The sequence below is a fragment of the Delphinapterus leucas genome, chromosome 3 (assembly GCF_059928025.1).
Source record: "Delphinapterus leucas isolate spDelLeu-1000000601 "Yukka" chromosome 3, BTC_Dleu_Yukka2, whole genome shotgun sequence".
Classification (NCBI taxonomy): domain Eukaryota; kingdom Metazoa; phylum Chordata; class Mammalia; order Artiodactyla; family Monodontidae; genus Delphinapterus; species Delphinapterus leucas.
In genome coordinates, this window is record NC_143131.1 from 162,468,430 (window position 1) to 162,495,276 (window position 26,847).

General features: G+C 37.4%; 1 long non-coding RNA gene and 1 pseudogene across 3 annotated transcripts in view; both read right to left on the reverse strand.

The window, feature by feature from the left end:
* LOC149749910 (uncharacterized) overlaps positions 1-26,847 on the reverse strand; it is an 81,494-nt gene that overhangs the window by 27,938 nt on the left and 26,709 nt on the right. The window lies entirely within an intron of this gene.
* Positions 972-17,266, reverse strand: LOC149749911 (calmodulin pseudogene; annotated as a pseudogene).

Consider the following 26,847-nt stretch of genomic DNA (forward strand, 5'->3'; position numbering starts at 1 on the left):
CTGAGTGTTAGTGGTAAGAGTCATGCCGTTCGAGTTGGTAAAGGTGCTGACAGAGGGTCAGAGAAGATTAAAGTTAAGGCTGCTGTTAGAAAGGTAAAGACTAACAAAACTAATTAGTATGCTGTAGGTTGTGGTGTGAATTCAAATTATATTGCTTTTCGATAAACGTGTTAGTGGCATGAATATAATAGTTAGAACAGTAATTTTAACACTGGAGAAGGTTTGTATTTCGATGCAATCAGTGCCATAGGTGTTTGATAATATTCCTAGCAGGGATAACCTAGCGCAGCTTTTCAGGTTATGAATATTAGTCAGATGACGAGTATTATGCTAGCTAGAGTGAAATGGACATTTAGAATTATTAGGGTTGCTATAATGAATAATGATAATATTATTTCTTCCTGACATAGCAGAGAAGATATTAAGTGAGATCAATAAATTAATAGCCCTATAAGGGAAACTGTGAATGCTGGAATAATATTTATGTAGACAAAAGATACTCAGTAATTATGAGTTTAATCATAGTTTAACGAGACAAAATCATTTGTTTTCATTTAAACTAATTATCATATTTGTGTCATTCTGATCCCTTTTGAGTTCACTCACAGGCTATACTTACTGCTAGTAGTGAGATCAGGATTAGTGCTATGATGAGTATTGTTTTTAGGTTGCTAGTTTGGACTGCTCAGGGCAGGGGCCGAAGGGGGGCAATTTCTCTCGATCAAGGGGAGAAATGTAACGGCTACCAGGAAAATCTTTATGGAAAATCCTATGGGGTCAAATCCGCATTTGTAAGGACTTGATTCTTCTGTATCTGTCTTTAGTCGGGGAAGTCAGAATTCGCTAAGTACAAGTAGTGAAGCTAGTACTATGTTTGTGGTTAATGCTATAAGGTTTATTATTCTTTTCAGATTGTACTAATTGACTGGAAGACAACTAATTGATACTAAAAGAACACACCCTCAACTCCATTTCACTGTACAGTAGAAACTAACACAACATTGTAAAACAACTCTACCCCAATAAAAGAAAAAACAGAATAGACCCTCATCAATAAATGGGGATGTATAGAAACAGCCATACTATGTCTACAAAGTGTATCAGGCAGTGGCTTCAAATCTGAAATGATTTGAAACTGTAGTTGGCACAGGCAGCAGACAATGAGGAAAAGTAGAGCCAATGATCATGTGTAGGCCATGGAAACCTTTGGTTATGAAGACTGTTGACCTGTGTACTCCATCTGAGATTGTAAAAGCTGTTTCATAATATTCTGAGGCTTGCAGTAGTGTAAAGTAAACTAGGGAGATTGTAATCAAAAGAGCTTGAGGAATATGCTTACAATTTCCTTCTATCAAGCTGTCATGAGCTTGGGTAATAGGTACTCCAGAGGCCAGTAAGACAGGTGTTGAAAAGTGGTCCTTCTAATGGATTTAGGGGGTGAATGCCTGTTGGTGGTTAGCAACCACCTAGTTCAAGTGTAAGGGCAAGACTTGAGTGATGAAAACCTCAGAAGAAGCCTATAAAAAAGAGAACCTCTGAAATAATAAACAGAATTATGCCATATCAACATCCTTTTTGAATGAAACTGGTGTGTGATGGCCTTGAAAAGTGCTTTCCCTGGTGATGTCTCATCATCATTGACATATTGTTAACATACTAGTTAATCAGCCCGAGGATAATAAAAAAGTTGAGTTAAAATGGAATCATATGACTAGATGGGATGCTAAGAGAAGGGCTAAGAGGGCTCCTGTAAGAGGTCAGGGACGAGGATTTACTATATGATACGCATGGGTTTGGTGAGTCATTAGGTGTCATTGTGTAGGTAGAGGCTCACTCACAGGGTGAGCACGTAAGCTTGAATAAGGGCTACTGCATATTCGAGAAAAGTGAGAACAAGACTAATAAATATAATGAGGGCTGTGGGAGGATTCATGCTTAATAGGGAAAGGGATGCTCCTCTGATTAGGTGAATTAACAGGTGACTGGCTGTGATACTGTCTGTTAGTCATAGGGCTAGGGCTGTTCGTTGGATAAATAAGCTAATAGTTTCAATAATTACTAGCATAGGGATAAGAGGGATTGGTGCCCCGGGTGATAGAAAGCGGCCTACAGATGCTTTTGCTTTATGGCAGAAGCCAGTGATCACAGTGCCTTCTCATAAAGGGACCACTGTGCCTAAGGTTATTGAAAGTTGCGTAGGGGCGCAAATGAGTTCAGTAAGAGGCCTAGTAAGTTTGTTGGCCAATGAATAAGGGACATAAGGATTAATGTTCTGGTTTGTCCTTTATAGTTCTGGATGTTCATTATTTGTTCTGACATAAGCTGAAGAAGTCATTGTTAAAGAGAAATTATGTGGTTATTAATCAGTCGGTTGAGTGCGGGGGAAAAATACCTGGAAACATAATAATTAAAAATAACAACAGTCAGCCCTAGTATCGTTGGGGTAATAAAAGAAGCAAATAGATTTTTGTTCATTCTGTTTTTGTTTCTCAAGGGTTAAATAAGAGGTAGCTTTTTTTCTCGGTGAGAGCTAGCTTTCTAGAATGGAAAAGCTCAAAGAGAAGAAAGCTAGCTTTATCAATATCAGTATCAATATCAATACTTTGTACATAATCTTTGTATTTCTTGTATCAACCACCTGTAACTGATATTATCATTGCCACTGGCAGGGCCAGCACATCAAGGAGTCAAGATGTGGGGTCTGGGTGAAAAAGGTACAGATGAAAATCTTTAACATAGACCATCTGAGATCTTTGCCTACCTCATAAAACTGTTTCAGCATTAAATTTTACATAAGAAATATTTTAGCAATGTCTTGATATATAGTTACTCTAAAATAATAGAGGATGTTATTGTTGGTATGGTTGTGGCTTTTATCTTTATCAAATAAAACCCAGTCCTAAATTTAAAGAGGTTCCAATTGAAATAGAGAACATTAACATGGAATGCAAGCAAATGAGAACCAGAAAAAAAAATATCATGAATAAAATTTCATTGTAGGATTTGACTACATTATTGATTGTTTTTATCATTATGAAATATGAACACCTGCTCTTTCGTGAATGTCAACTCTGGGCTGAACTGTGTTAGGCGCTTTACATACACAATCTCATTTAACCTCACTTAATCACTCTAAGGTAGGTATTACTATAATCGTCGTTGTAAATATGAGGAAATTGAGCTTAAATGAAGTTCAGTATTTTTCTCAAAGTCCCCCGGATGGTGGTGATGCTGAAGCTATGACAGCAGGTATTGATCTCAAGCAGGTAGCAGGGTGTAAGGACTTCCCTCCTTCTGCCCCACTGGACCCCGCAGTACACCATCTAAATTTGTTTGGGCATATTTACACCATCTCTCTACTGTTATGTGTTTGCAAGAAACGATGGAGGTGGAGTGGCAGCTCATGTGATGGAAAGCGTAGAAAAAACTCAGTTCCACGTTTAGCCCCATGGATGTGGACCACCACTAGGGGTCAGGCTAATATTCAGGCATATTTCAGTATTTTTTGGCATAACCGTAATGCACAAAACACAAAGCAGCACCTTAATTTGCTCCCCAATATCCAAATGTAAAACAGAACAGCTCTGTGGAAAAGTATTTGGTAGTTTCTTAGAAATTTCGACATAAACTTAACACACAACCCATTCTTTTTATTGCTGAATTGTATAATATATCCATTCATAAGTTGATAAGACGAAAAGCTCCAAAAAAATTAGAGATAAGACCAGGCCAAGGGTGAGATAAGACTTTGACTCACGCTGTTTCCTTCCTAAAACATTCACCCCTACCCATATCCTGCTGTAGCAACCTCCTCCATCCCTTCTAACTACTTGTAAAAGATTTTGTCTCTGCTTCATGTCTCTTCATCCTCATATCATATTCAACCCTCAACCCACTGCAATCTGGCTTCAGCCCACATTATTCTACTGAAACTATTCTTGCCAACTTTGTTATGACCTCCTTTTTGTTACATGTAGTAGGTGTATTCCAGCCTTTATCTTTACTTCCTGTCTCAACACTTCTGGCCCTGTCGATGATTCCTTCTCTTATACTGATTCTCTTTCCATGTAATCAGTGATATTTTATACTTTTAATTTTCCTTCCACACCTATGGTTACTTCTTCACCAGCCTTCTTTCCGGGTTCCTCCTCCTCTGTCCATCTTTTATGTGCTGATACTACTTAGGCTCCTATGCAAGATCCACTTTTCCTTTTACTTGAAAGTGGGGTCAGAGGATCATCTGCATCAAAATCATGGAACTCTATTTGTCAAGCGTGTAGATTTGTGAGCTACATCCTATAACTACTCAGTAAGACTCTGGAGTTGGTGCCCAGGATTCTGAATTTTATCACACCTCCTGGGTAATTCATCTGACCCCAAAGTTTGAGAATCTCTTCAACATCTTCCTTGGGTAATATCATCCATTCCTAAATGCTCAATTACCATCCACCTGATAAAAGTTCTAAACTTTATATCTCTAGGTCACATCTCATTCCTGAGCTTCAAAATCCACAGGCCCAAATTTCTGCTAGCCATTTCATTTAGAGTCCTACAGAAACATAAAACTTTCTATGCCCCCAAATGATCTCACTACCTTCACTTGCAAACTTCTGTGTTTTCTATCTTTGGAAGTGGAACCAGCCACCACTGCTGCAGATTCCAGGAATCTAATTAGCTTCCCTGACCTCATATTCTCACCCTCCTCTACTTCCAAACAGCTGTGAAGCTCTCTCAATTTAATCTTCTAAAAAATGATGATTCCAGCTACTTCTCTCCATCAACACTTAGTGCTATTCTAGTTGAGGCCAGCATCATGTATCATCTGGAACCACTGTAGCAGATTCCAAAAGAGTCCCTCAGCCTCTAGACTTAGGCTCTCACCTAACCGTGATCTTTTCTTTACACTGAAATGACTTTTCTAAAATGTGAACCTGACCAGGCAGCTTCCTTATTTAAAACCTTACTACAGAATCCCAATGCTCTTAGAAGGATGTTCATGCTTCCATGGTACAACCTCAGCTTACTGCCTCAGTCTTATTTATTATCCCCAGTCCCTGTTTTATCTTTTAAGAATTCTAACTTTTAGTTAAATTTAACTTCTCTTCGAAGAACACCACATCCTCTTTTGTCTCCATACTTTCACATATTATGCTCACTGTGACTGAAAGATTCTTCTCCATCTCTTTGCTTGGCTGAATTCTACTAATACTTCAGGTATCACCTTCCATATCACTTTCCCTGGGAACTCTCTCTGACCAGCCCCCCCACCAAATTCAAATAAGAGGGTCCTGCAGTGTGTGATTATAATACGCTGTACCAACCCCATCATAGCACTTATTATCGTGCATTTTAAGCTTCAGTTTACTTAACCTTTCCTGCACTAGACTATAAGTCTAATGGAGGCTGGAACCACGTGACCACAGCTTGGAATGTGCCACTATATATCTACTGAATGATTCAACAGGTGAATGACTTTTTAAAAAATAACCACAATCTAAGAAAAAGTGTTACAATCTTATATTTTCAGCTTTCATATAATCGAATTAAAATCAAGACTGGGAAATTACATTCTAGATCTTTAAATGATAATATGAACATTATTTTAATATAATATTTGAAGTTTTAAGAATACATAAGTATAAATTTATTAATATTTTAGGGAAAAGTATTAGACAGTGTTCACAATTCATAATTTCAGAGCCACCTCAGAATGAGCCATAATAAATTATATAAAATTCTTTTCACATATTTGGATATAAGAAATACCACTATAAGTTTTAAGCTATTTAATATTGTATTCCTATTTAATAGTACCACAAATTGAATAAAGTTCTTATTTAAATAGACATGAAAAAGAGTCTTGTTCAAGGTCTTTTATCCCTGTTTATTCACTTTCTCTGAATGAATGGAATTTGAAAAGCTATAATATACATTCCCTTATTTGAAAACATATTTTCCTCCTCTAAAACTCATTTTTTTACTCTGTAGATTTCAGGATGACCTCTTCACTGGCAATTTCAAGGTACTTCACTTACTTTTGCATGTGGGCTTTTTAAATAGAAGCTGACCGCTTTGAACTTTTGTATTTGAAATCCAGAAAGCAAATTCTCCTAGGGTTCCACATTAGGATTCTTCAGCTAGAAGCTAAGACTGGATGTGCATAAAATCAAATATTCAAGCCCTAGAAGTCTGTTCTCATGCCTCCTCACTCAGTGGCCATTCCATAGCAAACTCAGCTCTGGACAGCTCCCTCAGAAATTCACCAAGGTGGGGGAATTCATCATAGATCCAATTCAAGGTGTTGTCACATTGCCACCTCATGACAAATCAGAGCTATGCAACTTCAGAGGACATTGGTATATCCACTGGGATACAGAAATTGATAACAGAGCTGGAAGGTTAATTTTTGCCTTCATATAAATGCTAAACAATTTTTAAAAATGCAAATAATGGAGTTTGGAAGACTGGTTCCTTCACTTACTAGTTGTGTGACCCTAAAGCAAGTAAGATAATGTTTTTTAATGAGCATATATCAAATTAAAAATAAAGTGTGGCTTAAGTATACCACAAATGACATCACACAGGTCCGAAATTGAGTTCTTTTCAAGGGCTGGTTTGTGAATTACATAAGAATATGGGATATAACTCAATATACTAGCATACTCCCTGGTACTGTACACCATTCTGGTTAGCACCAATGGCTCCCAATGACAGGACACCGCACTGCCTGGAAGAAAGTGTCATGATATCAAACAATAGGGCAGAACTCCACCAAGTAATACTGAATACTTTTATTAAGGAAACAGAAAAAGAAAAGAAAATATGAAATAGTGGCAGTTTCTTTGCACAAAAGCTGAGTAAAACTTGTTACCCTCAGGGTAGAAAAGTTTCTTGAATTGGGAAATCATACTCTGAGCTGAGAGTTTGGAATATTTGTTCACAAACCTATTAACTTTTCTATAGCTTCACATTAAACATCGCAACTAGTTTATTCCCATCTGGGCCAGTAGGCCAAATTCTACCCTGAATTTTTCATTCCTATGTTCCCTGTGGCTGTTTTTACTGATCTGCACGCTCTTTCTCAACAAAAAGTGGCTTTACTCCTCCCTTTCTAATTTTCAGAAACATCTTTGTCATCCTTATGACCTTTCAGTGAGGGACATTCAGCATAAAGGGGAAAAAAATATGTAAAAGCATCTTTGTGATGGTTGGCAGAAGATGTAAGAGCTGATATCTATGCCCTTGGGTGATTATGTACCCACTGGGGCTCCAGGTTTCTCATCTGCTCATCTGTGAAATCAGGAGAGTGATCATAAATACTATTATAAGTTTTTGTTTCTCTAACAAAGTAACTTTCATATACATTATCTCATTTAATCCTTATAACATCCTTATATCCCTATGAGGCAGATAATACACCCAGCAACATTTCATAATGGTATTATACAAATCCGCAGAGGTGAATATGAATCACTGCGCCAGTCAAAAACTCTCATTTAAGGCTGGAGGGAAGATTACTTGTTAACATGCAACAAATATTTCCTGAGCACCTACTGTGTGTTTACCACTGTATCTACACAATAAGGATGGAGTAATGAACAAGTTAGAACACACCCCTGTCCTTAGCAAGCTTACATACGAGAGTGGAGAAAGACTATAAAGTAGGAAACCAGATAATAAACTAGATGATTTAGAGAGGGACATAGCACCGTGAAGATAATAAAGCAATATACAACTTGGAATGGATTTGAGGCAAATTGTGCCAAAAGCAGATTTTCTTTAAGTGGCTAAAACAAAGTTTAAAAAGCAAGTAACAATAAAAGAAAATGTTTCCGGTACAGGACCAGCAGTACAAAAAAATAGTGTACGAGTACCTGGATAAAACACCCGTTTTGCAATAGTGCAACTTTTAAGTACATATTGTTGACTGTCCACAGTCCATGCAGAGTTACAACTCCACACTTCAACAACAACATGCTGACAGCTCCTAAAGAAAACTACTTAAAAAAAAAGGCATAACCCAGATGTTCCCTCATTTGACCAACTCCATCTAAGTTTAGATGTGCAGAAGGGCTTATTAGATATATCCAGAGTAAGCCACATGCAGCATGTTACTTGATCAATTTTTCTAAAATAAGGTTTCAGGACAATGACAGTAAGATAAGGGAAGAAAACATGGAGGAATGAAGTCCTAATTACTATACACGCATATTTTTTGACAATAGGGGGAAACCTTTTACAGATAAGTTACAAACAAAGAAAAGTCAAATAAACGATTTTGTACAAGAAATTTAACACGTTCTGTACAATGTGTTCACTTTGCTGTCATCTGTACAAACTCTTCTTAGTTTACTTGGCCATCACCGTCAATATCTGCTTCCCTGACATTTCATCAACCTCTTCATCTGTTAACTTCTCTCCAAGGTTTGTCATCACATGACGGAGCTCTGCTGCACTAATATAGCCATTACCATCCTCATCAAACACAAGGAATGCTTCTCTAAGTTCTTCTTCACTGTCTGTGTCCTTCATTTTTCTTGCCATCATTGTCAGAAATTCCGGGAAGTCAATTGTGCCGTTACCATCAGCATCCAACTCATTAATCATGTCCTGTAACTGCTTCTGTGGGATTCTGCCCAACAGACCTCATTACAGTTCCCAACTCCTTTGTTGTTATAGTTCCATCACCATCCTTGTCAAATAGTGAGAAAGCTTCTTTGAATTCTGCAATCTGCTCTTCAGTCAGCTGGTCAGCCATGCTGCAAGCGTTACCGGTCTCCGGGACTCGACTACTCAAGCACTCAGCTCGCTTGCTCCACTCGGACTAATTCTGTTCTGCTACTTTAATAGACTTATTTTATGCCTAACAGAAACTCAATACATGGTTGATGAGTAAATCTCCAATCAGAATTCATCCCTCCGTTACCTCTATGCCTAAGGAACAGAGTCTGAATCTGTTGTAACGATACTCCCTGTGTGGAAGTCTGGAAAGAAAGTAGAAAGATTTTTGACAAGGACAAAGAAACAGATTTGAGAGATTCCAGAGAAAGAAGCAAGGACCACGATGATGAGGGGGAGGTGAAATTTTGGGGGGATTCTGGGTGGGTGCAATGAGGAAGGAGGAAAGTTCCAGAATGATGGCCAGGTTTGGTGTGAATAAATGGCTAAACTATCAGTTCTCCCAAAAGAGGGTTACCTGGTTTATAATGTTTGACACATCCCTTATCACACAAAAGTGCTCGATTGCTTGAATTGTTTTGAATAGTATGTTTTCATTAGTGCTAATAATGAAAACATAATTAAAAGCATGTTTGTAGTGAGAGGCAATAAGTTCATTCTTGCACATGACAAATTTAAAGTTCTTATGGGACCACTAAGCAAAGAGGTCCCATTGCTTGCTGGATATATACGAATGGAGCAGATGGGAAATAGGGTCTAGATTTGTAGATGTGATGCTGATGAGGCTATTGAAAGCAACACAGTATAAAGAGAATATGTAACCTGAGAAGAGAAGAAGTCAGACATTGGAATATCAACATTTAGTGAAGCGATAGGTAACTATGATGAGAGAGGGGTGGAATAGCCAAAGGTGTAGGAGAAAGACCAGGGCAAACTGGTTTCACAGAATTCAAGGTAGAAAAAAAATCATGTAGAAGAGAGTACTCAACTGTGCATTTCACTGGATATAAATTTTATATCAATTTAAAAAAACCACTTACCCTCAGACATCCTTTACTAATTTGTTTTGGCCTAGATTGTTTTGCTTCTAGAGATTCTCTGCCTCTGTTGGTATGCTGAAACAGCAGCCTCCAGTGGTTATGGTCATGGAGAACTACGATTTATGGACTAGGAATGGTTTTTTCACATAGTACATGCTCAACGAAGTGAGTTGAACTAAATTAATTGTTCTTCACTCACAAAGAAACAAATGCTTTGCGTGACGCTCTCTTAGGGCAAAGAACATTGGCTTAAAGTGAAGATCCTGGGATTATGCTGGTAAAACAGTCAAGACTGTTTGCTTGAAATACTGATCTACAGTCCAATCGTTGTTTGCTGGCTGCTGTGGCAATCTGAAGCTCACAAGATCAGCATCTTTGCTCTCCCTTCCCCTCAATTTTTGGTTGTTATGGGAGGCACAGCAAGCCAATAGTTATGCTTAGCTCTGAGTATATGATCAATTATTTCTTTCTTCATAGTATGCTTTCTTAAAAAGCCAAAAAGTGCATTTTTACCCTAACAAGCCTTTTAAAAGTTGCTCATAGTGTGCCACTGACAACAATAGTCCTAAATTTCAATTTCTACTCCACCTCTCAGACTTGCTTTATCTTTTTTAGATCTTTTCTTCTCATCTGATGAGAACATGTTTTTCCAGACCTCAAGAATCTTGAGAACTCCACTGAGTCCACAACACCAGGCACTGGGGTCTTGCAGAGGTGCACAGTTACTAAACAGTTGCTGACCCTTCCTTATAGCTCTCTATCACTTTCTTGTTTCCACTCGTCTGACTTCGGAGCTCTCTTGAAAGCCCATCTCCCTTAAGCTACTTTAAGCCCCTCTCAATTCCACCCAACATTTTTCAATGGCTCCCTGCTTCCTTAATCTCTACTTCCCATCTATTCCCCTGGTAAAATTTAGCTTCTCTAAATTCTTCACTTATGTTTTGCATTGACATGCCTTATGTCCAGTCATTTCAGTGAAAGGAAATATCCTAAAAGGGAAGGATTCACCAAGAAGAATGAGGACCATTGATGGATTATACTTTTGCGTGTGTCTTTGAAATTCCAAATTCATCTTCATTTTCAGCACGTGGTTATATCATATGATGAAGTGAAATATCAATATGTTAAAAAATATAATTTTGTATTTGTGACGAAATCTAATTTATTGAAGCTATATTTCTATACACACACACACACACACACAAAAATGGCTATGTTCACAGTTCCCTAAATCTACCATATTTTAGAAATGTAAACATTTTTATATTGGTAGCTACATTACCCCACTGTTTTACTTATTTTACTTAAAAAAAAAAAGAAAATATTTGCCTTCTTGTTAAAGGAAAGCTATGTAAGGAAAAAAACATTACTTTAAAACTATAAAAAGATATATCAGAAGAAAAAGAAGTATGAGAGGCATCTAGGAATTTCAGAGTTTTCTCATGGGCATGGTGAAGTGAACACTACAATCAAGTTAGAGTTCTCCCACATACTATTCCTATGTTTCTGGAAAAGTCATGGAGTCTATATTCATGATCCATAGGGACGCTGTCAGAACCAACAAGATAACCTACCTAAAATTGCTGTGTGCTCTTATGTTCTCCCAGAATTGTAGTGAATGGGAATTATTTGGATTGTGTGGAAACAAGTATATAAAGCAAGCTCCAGAAGAATTCTGTTTTCTTTGTTTTTCTGATCAGGTTCGATACTATGATCAGATGCATTATATAACCTCTAAATGCTCTTGTCCACTGTAGAATATAACTAAGTACTTCTATTCAAAACCAAGTCATGTTACCCATCTGACTATAATAACTCACACACTGGGTTGGCCAAAAGTTCCTTCGGGTTTTTCCGTGGATGTTACAAAAAACCCAAAGGAACTTTCTGGCCAACCCAATAGTTTGAATTGAAAAATCTTTGGATTAGAATGCCTACGTGCCAATAACTCTAGCCATTGGTGTTGACATATAAAATGAAGGTAAATGCAGCATCTTTCTTACACATTTCACTACTGCTTAGCAAATGGCCCACAAAAGGAGTATAATACATATACTAAATTTGATGGCATAAATCAACGGATAAATGAATGACCGAATGAATGACATACGGAAGCTATGGCACGTTGAGGCAATGAATGCACTGAGTGACTGACAGGAGTCATGGGGTTGTGAAGTTGCTGGGAAGTCCACCTCACACTTCACATCTGGCAAACCATCACTCATTTTTGAAGTCCCAACAATGAAAAAAATCTTCCAGCTACACAGCTTCTGAACCTCAGGCAGGACTGCTCACTCAGAACTATGTCTATCCCTCCTTAAGATCACCTGCCATGCTGCACGACAACTGGCACTGGCATTTGGCCTGTTAGACCACAGACACCCTGGAGGAGGAGCTGTGCATTTCTGAACACACAGAGCCTGGGACCGTGCCTGACACACACAGGAGGTCTTAACAAGAAAGTAAAGAGTTAGTTGAATAAAAGAGTACTTTACATTTCACTTGAACTCCTTACTGAATAAAGACAATGATTTACTCTTCAGGGAAAAAAAAAGAAAACGAAAAACCCATCAATTAAGTAATAAGCTCAGTAGAGTTGGGAAGGAAAAAGAGTAAAACAGGCAGTCATAGCACAGCTGAAAAGCAGACTCGACCATTTATTCTTCTTCTGCACTTAAAACATTTGAGAATGCCATTCTCAGAAAATTACTATAAACGTTCTCATTTATATAATAGGAGAAGCCAGTGCGTGTTTTCCTTCTGTAATTACGGTTATCCAAGAAATCCCATTCAGTGCACTCCCCCCACCCCTTTCCTTCCCAAAACCACAAAGATTCTCAATTACCATTTAGTAGGTTTCCTTGTATATGGGCACTAGACGATGAGAAAGTAAGTTCTACCCCTTCCTCCTTCGAGCATAAATAAAATGAGGGCAGGGGTTTCTCACTTACTTTGTTCTCTGCTCCTTCCTCAGCACTTCGAACTGTACCTGGCACAGAGCAGATACTCAATAACTAACTGTTGCTTGAATGACTGACTACATATTTGATAATAAAGTCATAAATCCTCTCAGCTGAAAAATCTTTGTTTTCCATTCTTAGTACTTGCTTTTTTTTTGGCATGATATCTAAATGTAACCAAAGAAAACTAATAGAAAAAATTTTAAAGGTGCCTAAAAATTTTTATACATATTCTTCATTCATTCTCTTTACTCCAATTTAAATCTGAAAATTCATATTAAGCAGCCAGAAGTGTCGTAACTAAACTCAAGAAAATGGAGGCAATGTCTTCAGATTTAATGATTTTAAAATCAGTGTGTGAGTTGACTAAATTTTTTTATAGCATTTTTTGTTGAGCAGGAAGTTTTAAGCATACTTCTTAATGCTTTCATTGTGCAACTTAACTTTTTTCCACTGTAAACATATAAAAATGTAAATATGCAGTGAATCCATAGATGATCTGAGTCCTCTTAGTTCACTCTGCCTTCCCACAGGTGTGTATTCCTCTAGCACTAATCTTTGAATTATATTCAAAGCAATCCTGATCAATATAGAAGTCCTGAACTTAACTACTTCGTTACTGCAGAGTTTACAGAGGTGAATTCTGGGTGAAATTTCTAAATCATGCCTTGTTACCACTGGAGATATTAAGTATAGGGCAATTTACCCTGTGTCGCCATACATTTCACAAAGCTGCTAAGTTAAACACATTGCAAAAATAACTGCAATGGCAATTTTAAAATTTCTAAACATTTAGAATATTTCAAATAGACTAAAACTTACTTAGGGGAAAAAGTAATGTATATTCATATATTCACCACACCACAGATTCAGTTTGCCAAATTTGTCTCAAAACTTTTTGTTTTTAATGGACTAGGTCTTCACAGATATAGAGATATAGCTAAAGCTTTCTGTGAACTGCTGCTCAATCTCCCACATCCTCCCCCACCAGCCCTTTCCCAGGCACTCCCTCTAATGACTTTGGTGATTATCATTACTGTCCATATTATTCTTTTACAAAATATTTCTCCCTAAACAATATTTGCAATATTTTCCGTTACTTTAAACTTTATATAAACTGTATTTACAATATGCTCAACATAGAATAACACCCGATAAATGCTGTTAGTCTTTTTGTCTTTTTGCCATGGCATATGCTTTTTTTTTTGTCTCTTGACACTGCATTTGAGATTTACTATGTTGAGACATGTAATTATGATTAATTCCCTTTAGCTGTGTCACTGGGCTCTAATCAAACCACTCCTGTCTGAAAGCATCTTTTTCTTTCTTTCACCCAGCAGCTCCTGGGATCCAGCCACCAGCTCAGGAATGCCTCTCCCCCAAGACTACTTCCTTTGACCTTGGTTTTTTAAAACACTTTGTTGGTATAGAGTGATTTTTTCTTGTAATTTAAACAGGCCTAGCATTACTGTTTCCATTTAATGGACATGAGATAATTTAGAGGTTTTAAAGTGATTTTATGTATAGACCATGTAAACTGAATAAATAAATACATGAGATAACAAGTAAAGGAAAGAACTTGTAATAAACATTATGTACTGTATTTAATGTTTTAATGCAAATGACTCCATAATTAAGTCTGTATATGTTTCCCTGCTCACATAATAGGGAGTTTTTCTAAAATCACAGCTAGTAACAGAACTGCTAGGTTAAAAATGGGTACAATTTTACTTACTAGCTACTACACAATTGTTCTGCAAATTAGGCTTATCAAGCTATGCAAAAGACAACAGGGTCTAAAAATGTCGCTTTCTAAACACCCTTACCAACATTTGGTATTGTAAGAATTTAAAATATTTTACCGATTTCCTAGATCTCCTTGTTTCTCATATATTTCACCAATTTCTAGTGAAGTTGAACATCTTATCCATTCTTTATCCATCAGTCCAGTATGGTCCCTTCTAGAAATTGCCCGCTTCGATCCTCATTTGTCCATTTTCCTGTTAGTTACTGTCCTGCTAATTTATAGAAATTCTTTATAAATATGAAATATTGATCCTACATTGTTTACATGTGTTGCAAACATCTACTCCCAGTTTGTGACTTGGCTGTTTATAGTGATTTTTATTGAACAGGATATTTTTATGTGGATCAATGTGTCAACTCTTTTATTCAAGGTTTGAATTTTATATTTCATTAAACAAACTCATTCTTATTTTAAGTTTATAAGAAATCATCTTACATTTTATTTTTAAAATTTTAATATTTTATTTACATAATTAGGTATTTAACCTAAATGCAACAGATTTTTTTTATATTTGAATGGTATAAATTTTTCTTTTCTATATGGATAACATAGTACTTCCAGGTTAGTTATTTACCAGTCCATTTTTTTCTTCAGTGATCTGTAATGTCATCTCTATTATGTATCACGTTTACATTCACATGCAGGCAACAGCATTCTTTCCCTGGTTTAAAAAATCTAGATCAAGAGGACAGTAAGTTGTTTTAGTCAACACAGCCTGCCATAACAAAATGCCACAGGCCAGGTGTCTTAAACAACAGACATTTATTTCTCACAGTTCTGAAGGCTGGGAAGTCCAAGATCAAAGTGCCAGCAGATTCAGTGTCTGGTGAGAGCTGATTCCTGGCTACAGAGGGCCTCCTTCCAGCTTGTGCGTACATAGCCTTTCCTCCATGTGTGCTTGTGGGGAGGGAGTTGACTCTCCTGTCTCTTCTTCTTATGAGGACACGAATCTCATCATGAGGGCATCACCCTAAACCTAACTACATCCCAAAGGCCCTCCAACCATCACACTGGGGGTTAGGGTTTCAATATATGCATTTCGAGGGAGCACACAAAACACTGAGTCCGTAACATAGGTGCTCAATAAGTGCTCTTTGATGCATCAAAAAGTAATTTAGGGCTTCCCTGGTGGCTCAGTGGTTGAGAGTCCACCTGCTGATGCAGGGGACACGGGTTCGTGCCCTGGTCCGGGAAGATCCCACATGCCGCGGAGCGGCTGGGCCCGTGAGCCGTGGCCGCTGAGCTTGCGCATCCGGAGCCTGTGCTCCACAACGGGAGAGGCCACAACAGTGAGAGGCCCTAGTACCGCAAAAAAAAAAAAAAGTAATTTAAACTGATTCTCTGCAGCAGCCTATTACTGAAACATCTTTTAAATCATCTTTCCCCTCTATGAATACAGAGCTAACCCTAGCTATAGAGGAGCCTCATCATTTGGGTATTTAGCTTATAATATTCTAATTGTACACATCTAGGGAGATAAAGAGAGAAGGAGAGAAACAAGAATTTAAGTAGCCTGAGTGAGTCTGCCTGCCCTTCCATGCACTAAATATAACCAGGAGGGTAGTGAACAGGGAGACACAAATTAACTGTGCCTACAAGGTATGTCGGTCCCTGGAACCTCTCTCAGAGTAATCAGCTTGCAGTGTGTGCAGTGTGGTTCTAGTTTGAAGATATGCATTTTTCATATACGTATTTTACTTCATAGAATTGTACACAAATCTACTTACGCTGCACTTTATGTCAAACTTAACGGATTTCTAAAGGCATTTTTTCACTATACATGGTTTCTGCCTTAAGTGCTGACTAAACCCTAATTGCTGAGGCAGACACTACTCCACCGTAATCAGTGTGTCAACAGAACATCAAAATACTCTTCTTCTTTAAACAAGAGGTCAGATAAAAAGAGAAGTTTCTAGTCTTCACTCACAGGTGAACCAAGAGGTGCAGGGATAAGAGTGATTTCTGAGATAAAGCCAGCATGAAATAGAAAACTAGTGAGGATGTGCTGTATAGCAAGGGGAACTCTACTTGGTGCTCTGCGGTGACCTGGATGGGAGGAAAATCCAAAAGGGAGGGGAATATGTGTATACATATGGCGGGTTCACTTCACTGTGCCACAGGAGCTAGCACAACATTGTAAAGCAACTATACCCCTGATTAAAAAGCAAAAATAAAAACAAAAAACCCCAGCATGTCTTAGTTTCCAAGGTAAACACAGGCATACCAGGACCCTGAAAACCTGGAAACAGAGCCTCTGTCCACCAGCAACAACTGGGCAACAACAACTTGGCCCTTTCCTCCTGGATGAAGAAATGAGTTTGCTGACACTGTGTTTGTTTCAAGACCCAGAAAGTGCCAAATACTATGAAGTCACAGAAATGAACATGACACGTTATGGTGGAAGCTCTTCTCAAAAGATGGCAGACACATTGAATAGAAAAGGGTTTGGCTGTACCAAGAAGTGAGTTTCTCAAAGCTACAGAGAGAATGACTTTGCAGGGACAGTGGCATTGCTGAGAAGGTGATTCCTTTAGGAACACTGTTGACAAACAAAGCTTTGCTGATAGTGGCTACACCTGCCAATCCTCTGTGTGGCTAACTCACTTCTGATAACCTTTTATATCAGCTTGTTATGTCAGGAACTTAATCCAGCCCAGCAGTGGTTTTGTGGTGCTGTCCAGACAAGCTATTCTCACCTGAAATGCTTCAATGGCTGTATCTATCCAATGGCAAGGAAAATTAGAATAATTTTCCCAACAATTTATTATACCATAGTAATAGTTTACCTGAGGAACTGGGAGCAGAATTCATTCCCCATTCTTTAAAGCATGATTCCTTTCTGAATCAATCACAGGATATTAGCTCTTCTAGGTATCTCAGAGATTACCAAGTCCCATAACTTGGATAAGAATCTGCAAAGGAGAGGCACTGAGTAGTCCACAGTCGCAATGCTAAGAGGCAGAGCTGGTCTTAAACACCGCTTTCCTAAATCTTTGCATCCTAGATCTTCGCTCAGCATTTGCATCCACAAAGCCAAATGCCAATAAGCTAATCAGGATCCTATCAATGCAGCTATTTTCTTGCTTAAACAATTTACTACTTTAAGAGACTAGAGACCTAAAACTTTGTGCTCCTAAGAGCTTAAATGGAATGACACAAGAAAAAATCTGTATAACTGGGGTTATCTGTAATGCTCTTTTTTTAAAGTTAAAAAAAAAAAGGAAAGAAAATGGCTGTAATTCTTCTCCACTGACTAGGTTTACTTGGGGTTGGTTATTATTTCAGAGTAGCAGGTTTTAAAGGGACAGTCAGGTCTCAACGGCATGAAGAAAGGTGCACAATTTTTTCTGAAGCTCATCAAATTAATAATGACAATAATAATAAGACTAATAATATGATAGCTAGCTTTTATTGAGTTTGTGGGGTTTTTTTGTTTTTTTGGTTTTTTTTGGCCACACCACACAGCATGCGGGATCTTAGTTCCCAGACCAGGGATTGAACCTGTGGCCCTTGCAGTAGAAGCACAGAGTCCTAACCACTGGACTGCCAGGGAATTCCCTATTGAGTTCTTATTAGTATCTAAGTTCTATTTATCATTTAATCCTCATAATAAACTATATGGTAGATATTATTTACCTATGAGAAAACTGAGGCATAGAGGAATTTTAAGCCTTATGGAGGAAGGAATTGAATCTAGGAATGCCTCCTTAAAAATCACAACCTTAATCATTCCTTACTGAGATGATCCTCTTACAAAGATAGGGAGATGGACTTCAGAACTCTCATCGTCTTTTCTGGATTTAGAATTTTAGTTCACAAAAGGTGAATCTGCTACCTGGTTTGCTGGTACCCTCAAAGAGTTAATGATCCTTCCAAGGCAGAAATTCCCTGGAAGGGAGTAATTCACAGCCTGGGGAAATGCAGACCAATACGTATAACATGGTAAGCAAATGAGTTCTTTCTATTGCAGTGTCGAGGCTGACACATTACATAGGATCCTCTCTGCATCCTGTGGATAGCAGCATCTATATAATGTACTCAAAATAAATAAGGCTTTGAGTGTATGGGAAAGATAATCACAATTCAATTTACACAGAGACATGAATCGTCTACTGTACGTTACAGTGACTGCTCAACTTCTCAAAGAAAACATTCGTTCTTCTTCTTTCCCAAAGAGCATCTTGCTCATCTACTAACTTCATATTTTCAAATACAGCTGTTTCCCTCTCAGAGGTCAGAAATGCCACCACACATACTGGATCCCCTTGAAGGGATCAAGGGAGAGTCAAGTTCTCAAAAGTGCCTCATGAGCACAAGAAGAAGGTCCAAGTAGTGTATGAAGGGGGATGAGACAGTTTCCATTCTCTTGAAAGATGGCTACTCTCAACTGTAATGGATGGTCAGAGAGTTGCTGGTGAAGAGGGACCGACACACTGCTGCGGCAAGGCACACAGGTGCAGAGTTTTGGAGTATCTACAGGAGAGCCTTCCATCCCTCAGAGCCAACAGTATGGCAGTGATTCCAAACATACAGGCAAAGCTCCACCCTCAAGGCCGTATTACACGTACGTGGCTAAAAATGGAAACTTTCCTACTGTCCCAAAATGGGGACGCTGTTAAACACATATGGTGCATTCTCGTTAAGGAATACTATGTGGTCACCAAAGACCACACTTAAAAAGCACAAACAGTAAAAGATAACAATAAATATTAGATTCTACTACTTTTATAAGTTTTGTAGTTTTAACTCATTCTCTCCTTTTTTTCTCTCTCTTCCTTTCCTTTCCTTTTCTTCCCCATTAATTCAAACAAAAAACTACATTGGAGATAGTGTGGTAGGGAATATACCAAAACGATGAAAGGAGCTCTCTGTGAACTGGTCATCATTATTTCACTTTAAAGAGGGGAAATGTAAGGATCAAAGCGGTCCAATGTCTTTGACCCTGGTGTACAGTACTGGTAAATTGGGGTGATATAATACCATGCTGCTTCACACCTACCCACTGAATTTAACACCCCCCACCCATTCCTCAGTTGTGAAATGATGACCTTTCTGATCTCTTCAAATGCTGGTGTAAAGGGGTCCAGACACATATGACTGTGAGACTTGCATGTTCTTACCATAAAAAGTTCACCAAGTTAAACGTATTATAATTTCAGAAGTCATATTATTAGAATTAAAATTATCAGGTCTTTAGTGTGTATATTATAAAAACAAGTTCTAGTTGAAATGAATTATTTTAAATTAATGAGCAGACCTGAAAATCCATTTTCATTCATTCACTCATTTGCCATATATTTATTGAGCACCTTTGGTGTCCCAGGTCTTGTGCCTGACTCCAGGAATATAAAAATTAATAACATAGGCCCTACTTTCAAGAAGATCAATGGCAAGTGAAACATGATATACACACACACTAAAGTTGCACACACATGCTATGGTAATTATAATGATAGGGATAGTCCCAGGTATGAGTTAGAGAGGCATGAAGAAAAGTAACAGCCTGTGAAGGATTCCTGAAGAAAAGAAGGGAATGCCTTAGTCAAATTATATAGTATTAATAGAGATATCTAGGGGGACAGGGATAAGAAAGAACATGCCAAAGAGCTGGAAAACACTGAGTTCAAAGTAAAGAGAGACAAAGGATGAACTTTTCCACCTGGAGCAGATGACAGCAAAACTTGTTCACCAGTTATAGTTCAGATGCGAACCACTACAGGGAATTGACAAGATAATCAAATTAATGCTTATATTCATCTTTACCATGTATTTTCCATAGCTGCTAGAGCTCTCCAATGGTTATATAAAAGATGGCTTTAGTGGGACAAGCCATGTTCCCCCGCCCAAGTACAACAAACCAATTTGTGTAAGACATGCTGAAGCCTTGAATTAGGGAAGTGGTGACAGGGATAGAGAAGGAAGAACAAATTTAGAAATTAAGTAGATTAATCTATATGATCAAGGTATGGACCATCCCAATATATACACAACCTCAGGATTTGCATACTATTTCAGGGAGTCAAATAATTTAAAGCTCATCCTAAGTGTCTACGAATACTCAATTAAGAATGCTTCATCTATAATAAGTAAAACTGTGATGAATACCTGTGGAAATTAATTTTCACTTCAAACTATCAAACTACCATTGCTGTTAAACACCTACAATGAAGACTGGCCTACTTCTCAAACTGATTCAGTGAAATTTTATTTTAGATATGGTTTATTAGGGGGCTTCCCTGGTGGCACAGTGGTTGAGAGTCCGCCTGCCGACGCAGGGGACACGGGTTCGTGCCCCGGTTCGGGAAGATCCCACATGCCGCGGAGCGGCTGGGCCCGTGAGCCATGGCTGCTGAGCCTGCACGTCCAGAGCCTGTGCTCTGCAACAGGAGAGGCCACAACAGTGAGAGGCCTGCGTATCGCAAAAAACAAACAAACAAACAAAAAATGCACATGCCTTTTGACTCAGAAATTCCGCCTCTAGGAATTTTATTCTAAGGAAAAATTGGAAATTGGCACAAAGATATTAAACACAGATGAATTCATTTTTGCAGAATTATGGAAAGAGGGGTAAGACGACTAGGTAAAAAGCCAGAAAACTGCAACAGGAGTTAGAAAGCTAAATCATGGTACATCTGTGGGATGGAGTACCTTGCAGCTTTTTAAATTGTGGAAGAATATTTTTAATGACATTCAACGTCTCTGATGTTGGATTACATTTCTGCATGACTGTTATACTTCAAAGAAAAGGTTACTCTAAAAAAATTAATAATATATCTGGCCATTCTCACTTAGTATGTGGTTGTATCATTTAGATGTGTTTTTCAGAATATGTGTTTTTCAGATTTTCAGAATATGGAATGCTAGTAAAAACCAACAGTCAAAGAATTAAACTGTAGAATATGATAACTTCAATATTTTATTATTTGGCCTTTGTCTACACTCCCCTCAGCTCCATATACATCTCTAAACTATGGCTAAGGAGGTGAGAATTAATATAATTAACAAAGGAGGCCAACATTATGAGCATCATGAAGGAAGAAAATAAGAGAAAAACTGATAATTAAAAAACTGTCTAACTATTTCTTGAATAAACCAAAATTTACTCAGTGAAGCTTTAAATTTAATCACATTAAAAAAACAGAAAGAACCTAAAAATCTACTCTTTCAAAAACATTAATTACTCAATAAATACAATTATAGCAAAGGATATTCTGTTTCTTGACTTTAGTTAGGGTCCATGTATGGGTTCACTTTGAGATGATTTACTGAGCTATAGGCGCTTTGCTTTATGTTAACTTCATATGTTTTCTTTATGTTAACTTCATATGTTTTCTTTATGTTAACTTCCAATGAAAACATTTAATATCTAAGTATTGAGAAGTAAATATGGTTGCAAATGCTTTGTATGTTGTGGATCCCATGTGAAGAAGAAAACTTTGAAGGAATTCATATCTAGCTAAGACAAAAAGAACTGAAATTCAAAGATTGAACCCTTTAAGTACAATAACAAAAGAAAAACTTGTCTGAATGGGTATATGACAAATAACATCTATTTAGAGAACTTAACAGAAATGACTTTACTGTAATTAATGCAACTGCCAGTCCTTTCCAAGATAACACTCTATGATGATGGAAATGTCCAAATCTCCATTGCCCAATACAGTAGCCACTAGCCACATGTAGCTGTTGAGCATCTGAAGTGTGGCTGGTGTGACTAAGAAACTGAGTTTTCAAATCAATTTAAGTTAATTGAATTTTAATAGTCATATTTGGCTAGTGGCTACAGCACAGCTAAGAGTAAGCAATGGGAAACCAACTATTTAGCTTTAATTTTCAAGTTAATAAGATTGTATGTACTGGAGAAAATAAAATGAAACCCCACTCTTCGGTCTCTACATCCCCTAGTCTGAAGTGCCTCGTTACTGCTGATAACACCTGCATGGCTGACCATTTACTCCCTAAGAGAAGAAAACTGACACTGCTTATACGTTCCAAATGACACTGCCAGTGAGCTTTATTTTCTAATGGAACAACTGCTTTCTAGTTAAACGGGTTTCTCAAAAGGTCTAAGGATTTGCTGTCATGAAAATATATGTTTTATCACCATCTTTCTCTTTTCTTTATTTTTTAAGTCAATAAGAAGCTACAACTACTAGAAAATTATTTACTTTTTCTTGAAAATATTGGGACAATCACATTGTCCCTGTTTATGGCTCTATGAAGCTAGAAATTTGGTTATAAATGTCCAGCTTTCCAATCATGCACTGTATCGTTTTCACTCTAGAATGGACCATTTCTCTACAACCCTGGAACCTTACATAAACTTCCTCTCCCTATATTTCTCCTACATTTGGACAATTTCAAGTAGGCCTTCTGAATGCAGAGTTCAAGTTCTCCAAATGCCTTCCATAATATTCACCATTTGATTTTGTCTCTCTACTATGACCTGCTCTACGTTATATAGTAGTACTGAATATTTTGATAAGGGATTGTGATGCCTATTTAATTTTCTGTCTTCACAAACTATAAGCATGTGAGGTCAGGGGTTGTACCTTATTTGCTGTACACATATATAGTTTATTAATATTTTCTGGGTAAAATGAATGAAATAAATCAAATATTACTAAATTAACTACATCACTAGAGGGGTGAAAAACAAAGGACATATGTTAATTGTATTATTATTATTTTTTTTTGCGGTACGCGGGCCTCTCACTGTTGTGGCCTCTCCCGTTGCGGAGCACAGGCTCCGGACGCGCAGGCTCAGTGGCCATGGCTCACGGGCCCAGCCACTCCGTGGCATGTGGGATCTTCCCGGACCGGGGCACGAACCCGTGTCCTCTGCATCAACAGGCAGACTCTCAACCACTGTGCCACGAGGGAAGCCCTGTTAATTGTATTTAAATTCATTTGATTACACACATGAGCAACAACACACTCTTCTCTAGTGCCTATGGCATATGAAACAAGAGAAGGGTAATAGGCTGCAAGCCTAAGGAAAAAATGTCAGAGCTGAAAATGAGAGATTTAACAAAAGAGGAACATTTTGTATGTTTGCATATATAAATGCCGTCAGATATAACAGGGATCTGCCAATTTTTTTTTCTTAAATGGCCAGATAGTAAATATTTTACGCTTTGCATGGCGTAAGGTCGCCATCACAGATTCTTTTTTTTGGGGGGTAACAACCTTGTAAAAATGTAAAAACAATTCTTAGCCTACAGGTTATAGAAAAATAAACTGCAGCCTTCATTTGGCTGACAGATTATAGTTTGACTACTCCTGACATAGAGGATTAGCACTCCTAATGTGAACACTTAAATGATTTGTCATGCTTTGCCTCAAAGAAGAAAATTGGCACATATGGATGATAAATGTTACGTTAGTATGAATCTGAGGCTTCACATCCCGTGTTTAAAAAGGAAAGACAAAGAAAGAAAAATAGTCATGGTAATTTAATCAGAACAACGTTGACCCAGTTACAGATGTGTTTGCAGATGGCAATCTGTATAAAATGGTCTGATTAATAAGGCCTGACATATGATAACACCAGGAACCCACACTCCATAGGATGTTAAAAATATCTAAAAATGCAAGTTGCAGAAAAGGGCTCTTCCCCATAGGCTCATGGAGCTTCACTGAAGTAGATGAATCCTTCTTTGGAAAGTCTTATCACCATTGCTGGTTATGAAAGATATTGTATCCCATATCTACATTGTGTTTTTCTTTGGATTTTACTTAATCAGAGAAGTAAATATTTTAAAAGGGAGGCAATGTACCTTTTCTTTGTTCTGCCTCTAGAATTAGTGTATTATTCTCCAAATGATGCCAATTATTAGATTTTAAAAAGTGAACACAGTGTTATACTTAATAAATGCCTAAAAAGAGAATTCTCTCTCTTCTTATAACTGAGCAGGACCTTGTGGGGCCTTCCCAGGACAAACGTCCCCACCACCCCCACCCCGGCCACATGTCCTCCGCCTGCCTCTTGTTTGTAGAAAATATTTATTCCCCCAGGCCTCCACTGAGTCATAAAAGGCTGGCTCAAGAATTAATGATTGAAAGAATGTGAACACGTAGTAACAAAAAATAGTAGTTGGACCAGGAGAAATGGTAACAATTTACAGTCACAGAATCTTTAGTTCCTCCCTGAAGGACATAGATAACAGCATCTGACACATACTCTTGAGTTGTTTTGCATATACTAAAACCCCCACTAGACAGAAGAAGCTAACTGCATGATGACTATAAGCACGTAGGTCCCAGACCAGCTGGGGCCTGAGGACTGATGATGTTAATCCCTTGTCGCCATCCTGTTAACTCACCATCAACCAATCAGAGAATTATGCAGGAGCTTACCAGGCACCCTGCAACTATCTCCCTCATCTTGCCTTTAAAAACCATTCCCTGAAATCCATGGGAGAGTTCAGGTCCTTACTTGGCCTTTCAATAAAGGCTGCACTCTCCTTCACAAGAGCTTGGCTTTACTGTGTGTGGGCAAGTGGACCCAAAGGTCTAGTTTGGTAACACTCTTTCTGGCTTATTGAGTGAATTCTCCATTTACATCTTCTTTGTAGCTGCATCTTACAGGCTTAAGAACAATAACTCACTACAAAGCACGTAAACAGAATGTATCTATTATCTCAATACCTTCAGACATGGTTAGTACTTACATATTCAAGTACAGAACAGACAGTCTCCTAGAGAACTTTAGTTTTTCAAGAAACACTGTGAAATGGTTCTAAAATAGCCCCTTAATTTTGAGGGAGAGAAATGTCTAGGAAAAAAAAAAAGTGTTACCCACAGAATAAAAAAAAAAACAGGTTAAACAGAAATCAATCTTTTTTTTTTCCTTTTGGATTGCAAAAATTGCTAAAGTGGTTAAGGTAGCATACGATTTTTCTTTCTGAAGAACTTTGTCCAGTCTGACAAGTAAATAAATGTGTAACTCTCTCTCTCCTTTTATTGCTGCTGAAACAAGAAATGGAAAATAACTGCAGCGCATTTATGACATACTAGTTTCTTTCTCTACATGAAACACACAATGACAACACTTTATAGATGAACTGTACCTTTGATTGAACACAGAATGGTGGACTAGCTTCACTTTTGTGGAAATGGATAATCTGTCATAGTTTCTGCCCCTGGAAAAAATTACAACCCAAAGGAAAACTACTGGAAAGCCTTTTTTTCTAACAGTGATAAAATATGAAACTGGTATTTTTGGTGTACATAAAATATTTTTTAAAAATTCCTAAGGAATGCTATCATCATCAAAGAATGCTTGAAGAATTTCATGTTTCAACACATACCACTTCTCATACGTCAAACCATATTATTTACCAAAAAATCATTTTGAGATTGCTTCATGGTTATCATACTCTTGTCTGATCATCCATTCTTTATTATTACTTACTATTACCATTACTATTACTTTTGAAATAAATATGTATTATTAATGAAAATCTGCTTTATATATGGTATATATGTAAACTTAATTTTCCTCTCATACCCTGTAACCTGTAATATGCCAGATCAGTTAAAAGAGCATTTAAATGTTAAATGCTCCTATCACAGGAGTATAAAGTAGAAGAGGTAAAATTTCCCCAACCTCAGAAGAAAAGCATGATCAACTGATGTCCTTTTATGGAATTATAGCAACAAATTCCAGCCAAAAAATTTTCGATTCGTTATTTAAAAGATATTTTTCAAAAAAATACAGTAAAAAGAATTTGTTTCACAGCATTGCTAAACAGTTTCATAAATCCAAATTTGAAAATAATGCCAAAAATCATACTGATTTTTTTCTTCTTTAAATAATAGTGAAGTTCCATTGAAACTGTTTTTTAAAGATTAAAAAAATACTTCTAAAAATGCATGATTTTACTTTCAATACCAGTTTAGCTGGTCAAGAAATTTTGGTGAATTTTGGTATGAGAGTCTTTCTATTTCCCCTGCTCCAAAAAATCAGTAAAATAACAGGTTACAAAATCTGAAAAGTCTGGGTTTAATAAGCCAAGGTTTCTAGATTTAATTTACTCTGAAAAATAATTGTGCCTATAATACACTGGGATTTTCCAAAAACTTCTGGAGTTGCCATTTGGGAAATTATTAGAAGAATATAAGTTTTCTCAATCCAGTTGAAATTTGAAGACTAGGTATATATACTTTTGATAATTATTCTTTACTTCTTTTGGGGTCTCTCTCTCCTATGCTAACACAAGCTGATTAAAAGTATACCGATCTTAAAGGAAAAACTGATATTCTACAATTTCTTCAATACTCTTTGTATACAACTCGTTGTCTAATTTTCTCCTTGCCAAAAATAACCCTGGGCCACATCACTGCTATGAAGATTAAA